This window comes from Azolla caroliniana, unplaced genomic scaffold, assembly GCF_043228905.1.
Source record: "Azolla caroliniana isolate FFs.n. ecotype wild unplaced genomic scaffold, voAzoCaro1.0.p SCAF_17, whole genome shotgun sequence".
Taxonomy (NCBI): Eukaryota; Viridiplantae; Streptophyta; class Polypodiopsida; order Salviniales; family Salviniaceae; genus Azolla; species Azolla caroliniana.
Window position 1 is genome coordinate 16911414 of NW_028230452.1, and position 7967 is coordinate 16919380.

The following is a 7967-nucleotide window of genomic DNA, read 5'->3' on the forward strand; positions in this document are numbered from 1 at the left end:
CCGGAGATATCCATCCTTGTAACAACTCCTCGATCAACATTTGTATAGTCCCTATCATTCTAATATCAAGCCATAATATCACATTAAAATCATAATATCAACCAAAACCTTCTCCCAAACCCTAATTTCTCGACATGAAAAAGCCAACCACATCAAAAAAAAAAAAATCAGAAAATGTAGAGACGAACACAAATACATACCTAGGAAATAGTAGGGCACTGATTGCAAAAGTGATTGTTGGGAATGTTGATTGCAAATCGCCTGAAGAAAAAGGGTTTTCCCAACAAAAAAACCTGTCAATCACGTTTGAAAATTTGAGAGATAATGACAGGTTTTAGGGTTTTTGTCAAGAGCAATACTAAAACAAAGAAGTACTATCAGGAACAGTACTAAGACAAAGAAGGAATTAGTACTAAAAGATGAGGATTAGTACTAAGGGAGGTATATAACTCTCGAGAGAAGGAAAGAGTGAGTGAGAGAGAGAGAATGAGGATAACAAAAGATATATATTATGTTAAGGGAATATACAATAGTAGCTAGGAGGCTTAAAACACGTTCGCGTTCACAAGTGGAAGGATCGCGCATAAATGGAAGGAGAAGGGAAATTTTAGGGGTTTTTCAATGATTTTACAAAACACATTGATACCAGTATCATACAAGTTCAAACATACTATGAAAAAGGTTAAAAATCCACTATTTTCGTGATTTAGAAGTAACTAAAAAAAGACGAATTTCAAAAACATACATTCTCAATTTATATCACAAACTTTACAACCAATGTTATTTTATAAGAAACAATTTTTGGGAAATCATAAGAATTCAAAACACATGATTTTATATTACTCGATTTGTTACAAGCGGAATGTAGTTACACTTAATAGCCAAATATACATTCATGATCACTCCTTTACGAAGAATCACTACTATAACTAATATACAATGACGATTCCTCCTCATCATCCTCGGATGTACCAATCAGTGCATTATCTTCGTCATAAACCAAATGGTTTGACTCTAGATTATATGTAGCAGATCTCGTTTGCCTTTGACTCGAGCCACCTTGTAGACCTGGTAATTTTTCTTTTATTATATCTATTGTTGACTTCCTTAATCGTCCGGCTTTTGTAAGTGTGAAGTCGTACACGATGATATCCACATCAGAGATATCAAGGGTCGAGGTGTTACGAATGTTTCGCTTCCTCTTCCTACCTCCCCTTCTTGTTTGGCATTCAATCATCTCCAATGTATACTTACCTGTAAAAGCATTTGCACTTCTAGTGTTGTACCAATGAACATTTATAGACTTGATCGTGTTATCTATTTCATGCATTAGCACTTCTAGAATTTTACCAACCCAAAATTGGTGGCCATGTGAGTTCTCATCAGCCGGCGTTGCAATCAACATCCCCGCGGTGAGCTCTTGCAAATTTCCTTGCCATCTAGCTTCGGCTGCTTTGGTCATCCTTGGTCCCACATAAATGTCTCTTTGTTGTGGATGGACCAAGCTGTCATTAATCGCATTTACTAGTCGCTCCGGACTTCTATTTACGCGATCATGTTGCAGCGACCATGTGAATGGCGTTTCCAAATTCCAATTATCAACAGATACACAATTGTCTATAATTTCTTTCTGATCACTATAAAATACATCCCACTATGACGTGTCTTGTTGTGCGGCATATTTCTTGGCGGCCTCAATATGTTTTCTTTTTTCTTCTAAGGCTTGGAGCCATGACCGTTTTTGTTCTAATACCAAGTCGCTCTGCAACTGTCCTTTCTTCTCAATTGGCATTTGCTTAGCTCCATGGACAATTGTACTCGGCATACAAAGTAATAACTGGCAACCACCTTCAGGTTCCCATGTTGTAGAAGATGAATATTGTTTAGCATACAAAAGTGTAGAACCACTTATTCCATTTTTCTTTATCAAAAAAATGTGATTGAAACTTATATTGTTTAACTGAGCAAGCACTTTAACATTCCCACCACCCCCATCTAATATATATCTCTTAAAGTCATATACCTCCTTCAAGTGTAACACTTTTGGGCGTGGTGTATATGCATCACAAATGACATCAAATAGTTTAGGTAAAGTGAAAGCATCATGCCGAGACAACTGTCTAGAGAATGTGCTAAACATCTGATCTATATGGTCATGTGTGTGGCCAACCAAAAGGAAATTGACTTTCACTTTCCTAAACAATTCTAGGTTGACCAACATACTTAGATAGCCAAATACAGTTGAATTTTTGTTCTCTCTAGCAGTATTGTCCAATTGAATGTATAGAACAGGGGGGAAAGGTTGTCCCCAAGACATCAAAACTCGGTGAATCACTGTAACTGTTAGGTTAGGGTCATTGTGAACATTGGGGTAAGTAATGAAGACGTGAGGTCGAACAGACCTATTATAAGCCAAGCATCCCACCAAGTGCATTTGAACAAGGCACTCATCATTGACATCTTTGGGGAGCCTCCGCATATGCGGCAAGCATGTCTTCTTCTGGTCCATGCCATCTATCATTAAGCACATGTATTGTTCAGGCCTCTTCAAACACTTCTTTCTATGATGCATCGCCTTCCTTCGTTCTAAGGATTGTGCCTCACGATGCTCTTGTAGTAACTTCTTACTCGTATCCTTTTCCATTGATGTCTTTGCACCTTTAGCCAAACTTTTAAGATTTGCACAAATGGAGCAATAACCCATACGTACTTTACGAGGAATAATAACATTTGAAAACCGAGCTCTCCATAATCTTGTGAATTGGCTATAGGTGATAGACTTATTACGTGAGCCCAGCATTTCAGATCGATAGACATCATAAACTTCCCGACGGGTATAATTATCAGAAAGATGCATCCTACCTGTAGTGGGCATTACTTCACAATTTAACTGAAAGTAAGTTTTCATCCAGCCAATAGCTAGTCTTCCAATTGCACCTTTCATACTTGGAACCTCTTTACAATTGAGCATCTGATCCCCGCTAAGTAGACGTTGTTGTACTCTATGTAGCCGCATGTTACTAACACATAACACAATTTTGAATGCAACTCTACATATCTGTTGCGCATGGAAGATATAATACTCGAATGATACTTTGATCCCCGTACATTTGTCAGATACTAGTTGCATATGTGATCCGAGGTAAGTGTCTTGCTCATCACCGGTCATCGAAAAATAGTATCGCCTTAATTCTCGCAACTTTGATTTTCCAATCATAGACATACAACCACGGGCACAACATATTTTGTTGACATCAAATCCAATCTGTTTATCTGATGTCACCAAGCTAAATCTAGCCAGACGAATTCTTCGTGGGATTCTTCTAATATGCATAGGGCTCCCAGATTTCTCTTCCTGCATAGAGGTTGGTGTAACCTTGTTACAGTCTAATTCTCTGTTCTGACCATCGCCAATGTTATTCAATGTTTCCTGGGCACTTCCTTCATTCTCGGTATCTTTATTAATATCGTATTCTTCAATAGAGAACTCTTCACATGTGTCAATATTTACATTCCCTGTAGATGAGCTCAGACAATATTCTTCGATAGAATATGGTGAGTCGGTTGAAAGACAATATTCTTCAATCGAATATGGTGACTCTGTTGACATACAATACTCTTCATTAGACAACGATGGGTCTGATGACAAACAATATTCTTCAATCGAGAACGGTGAATCTTCACTCATGGCTTAAGGTCTAGATAGGGCTCTCTAAGTTATACTCCTCTCTAACCATATACTCCTCCCTAAACATAAACTTCTCTCTAAACAAAAGCCAAATCAATAGAATGTCTATATTATGTAATATTCTATTAATACAATACATCTAAAAATTATTTTTAATAAAGTAATTTAACTTAAATTATCAATCATTATATAAACTAGATCTAAATGATGTTATATCAAGTAAAATATAAAACTAATCATTAACAAGCCTTGAATATGTTGGATTAATGTTAAAATCATTGGCTAATTAATGACACCCATTTTGATATAGAACGTCTCACTCATTGGTTCTTTAATGCTCACCATTTTAAATATTAGACTTATCAATCATTGGTTAATTCATGCCCACATCTTTAATACATAACATTTGAGAGTCATAAAAATTGTTGCTTTTAGTAATCAATCATTGGTACATTCATGAACCTCTATCATTGTCTCCTTCATAACCTTTGAAGTGATTGTAGGTTGTTATGAGTATAAAACATTGATCAATATGTTAGTTTGACTTTGTAATCATTAATACAATCATAAGTTACTATAGTTAATGTGACTATGGTTACAAACTAACTATCCTCAAAGTTACCAACATTGGTTAAGGTGACTATGGTTACTTTAACCATGGGTTCAATCCCTATAAATAGGAAGACCTCATCATATTTCACTCACCAGAGCGTACAGAGCGTACAGAGCACACAGAACGCAGAGAGCACACAGAGCACACAGAGCACTCAGAGCACAAAGCACGAAAGCGCGATCTCCGCCTCCACTTCAACACGATCAACCATGTCTTCCAAGAGAATCGAGCGCGAGGAGTCCAGGTAGGCGTCTGACACTGTGGACATTTTTGTAAATATGTTTCGTTTCTCAAGAACTCGATAAGGCGTATCGAGTTCATGTATACAATACAAATATTTATACACGAACTCGATACGGCGTATCGAGTTCGTGTATAAATATTTGTATTGTATACATGAACTCGATACGCCGTATCGAGTTCATGTTTAAAGTGTAGGTTTTAAACACGAACTCGATACGGCGTATCGAGTTCATGTTTAAAACCTATACTTCAAACACAAACTCGATACGGCGTATCGAGTTCGTGTTTAAAATTCAAACTTTAAACACGAACTCGATACGGCGTATCGAGTTCCTGTTTAAAGTGTAGGTTTTAAACACGAACTCGATACGCCGTATCGAGTTCGTTTTTAAAGTTTGAATTTTAAACACGAACTCGATACGGCGTATCGAGTTCATGTTTAAAGTATAGGTTTTAAACACGAACTCGATACGCCGTATCGAGTTCGTGTTTAAAGTGTAGGTTTTAAACACGAACTCGATACGCCGTATCGAGTTCGTGTATAAAGTGTAGGTTTTAAACACGAACTCGATACGCCGTATCGAGTTCGTGTATAAAGTGTAGGTTTTAAACACGAACTAGATACGGCGTATCGAGTTCGTGTATAAAGTGTAGGTTTTAAACACGAACTCGATACGCCGTATCGAGTTCGTGTATAAAGTGTAGCCTTTGAGAGAGAAAAATCGTTTACGGGGTGGAAATGATATCAAATTGTCTGGCAAAATCAGTCTTTTTTAGGTTGACTTTACTTACTTTTAAACAAATACATGCTCTAATTATAGGTGTTTTATGACCTAGTTTAGCTTAAAATAGTAGAAAATGATCTACAAATTGCCTTCACTATGCCAAATTCTCCTCAATATAGGTTTAGAATCTATATAAGTCATACCTACTATTTAAAAGAATATATAACCCGTTTTACTTATTACGATATATATTTTCTAGGTTGAATAGCCCTGCCTATAATAGATTTTTGAATATGTTACTGCTCCTGGAAACTGTTCTTCATTATAATAACAACTTCAATCTACGTGACTGTCTAACTTATGTTTTTGCATATACTTTCTTAAATAGGTCGTTTGAGAACCTGTCAGACCGACCCGTGAAGAAAATTAAGCTTCGCATACAAGGTTCTCCAATCGAAGCCCAGACCAAGGTAACTCCGGAGACCATGAAGAGAGGAAAGAAGCTTCTCTTTAACGAAGAGACAAAATCTCAGCCACATAGTGATGTAAGCCAAAAGAAACTTGTCGCCGCTACTGGAGGCGAAGACCTTCCTGACCGAGATCTAACGGACAAGGAATGGTGTATGCAATATGTCGACTCAAAGAAAAAAGTCGTATTGTATACAGCAAAGAAGAAGGGTGAGGGGCAGCTAGGAAAAGAAACTCCATTTATGTATGGCCGAATTCTACGATTTGACTACGAAGATGCAGATTCGGCCAACATACTGGTAATGATAGAGTGCTCCAAGGGGGTACGCAAAGTGTTCCTTTCAGAAGACCTTTTAGTAAAGGAATCTTGTGGGCCTGAAGTGTTCAAAAAAGCACTTGATAACTCACAAAACCTGATTGTTACCTTGAGGCCTTATATACAAGGCCATGTAACTCTAAGAGATGAAGAGCCCTCCCACTTGAAGGCCACAAAAAAGGTATCCAAAGTCCAGTCAAGACCAGCCAAGAAGAAGACAACGAAAATGTCGGATACGGATTCGACAAGTGAAAATGAAGAAGAGGATAATAAGGGGACGCCAGGGGCCGAGCTGGCCTCGGGTGTCTTGTCATCCGAGCAGAATAAAATAAGGATAGAGTTAATGCAACGGAAGCTGGTCAGGAAAGGGCAAGTATTTAATTTGCCTATAACACACATCCATCGGCCCCCTATTGATGAAAAAACAGGTCGAAGACCACTTGAGATTAGAGAGCCTCATCGCATGCATGTTCAAAATCTCAAGAAAAAAATGAAAATTAATCCTCATGCCACAGTGGTGCCTTTTATTGTTATGGTGGATCCTGAAGAATGTGAAACCATTGAAGATTTTGATATCAGAAAGCATGATCAATATAATTATTTTGTCATTGGTGGATCGCATTCAGCAGAGGCACGTCGGCAACTTGTGAGAGAACATCCAACCACTTTCTTCTTCAAGTATGCCGAGTGCAAAATTTATGTTGGGCTCACAACCGAAGAGGCTAAGCTGTTGGCATGGGACCATAATAATGATAATGACTATAGGCAGAAAATGTCGTCTATTGAGCATATACGGTTCTTCCACCACGAGTATTTAGATGTGAAACAAAAGTTTGGTGTGAAGTTACATCCAGGCCTTCGACGTCAATGTCTGCATGAAGTCGGCATTGTAGTAGATGATAATGTTAGGTCCGATGGTCTTCGAAAGTATGAATCTTGGTTTCAATTGGCGTTTAGAGATGGAGAAGTATGGGACCTCCAAGATCAAATCTTCTCAATGTGGGAGAATAAGGAGGTGAAGGGTCAACGACAAAAGAAATGTAGGGTTGACCCTCAACTAGAATTAAAGTCACAAGCCGCCAAGAAAATTGACTTGACAATTGAAGAAGCGGCAGACGACATGAAGCTGTCTCTATGGAGAGCGATGCAAGGTATTAAGGACGAGCAGCTTCTTGTGTCCGTTTTGTCAAGGGTTGTGGCGAAAGATTTAAGCCTTGAAGAAATGGTCACCGAGTTCAATAAGTAAGTCTTTCAAATACTGAAATTGTAGTCTATCTGGTGTAATTTAAAGTTCTAATCTGGATTTCTAATTTTACAGTCATAAGGTGTACATGAAGATCCAAGAAGTAATGATGAAACAACTTGGATGTATAACTTGGGAACAAGTGACCGAGTATTATCCTCTAACGTCTTCGTATAAGGCGTTATCAGAGTATTTTATTGCATTCAAGGATTGGGTTAGTATTGATGTTATTTCATTACCCTCTCATCATATGTAGAGCTTGTATAATAATACCTGATGTCCTATTGCTTCTATTAGAAACCGTGTCGAGGCAAGAAACAAGGAGAAGTTAAGGATATACACGATTTCCCTACATCCTTCCTTGCACATCTCGAGCGAGCCAGAAAAGAAAAGGATCGTCGCTTAGTCAAGGCGTACGAAATGGAGGAAGATGGCTCGTTTAAAAAATTTAGCCACAAAAAAGATATTACGAGAGATCTTTATTACAATGTGGTTTGTGGTGATGTCATCGACTTGATCCAGAAGGTGCCAAAGAAGGAATATACGCTAATGATTGCGGATATTCCTTACGGATTTCGAATGGCTGGGTCATCATACGACGATGAACCGTTTAGGTTTAAACAATTGGAGAAGATGGTCAAGGATTTCGCTGAGCTAACGACCGCATCCTT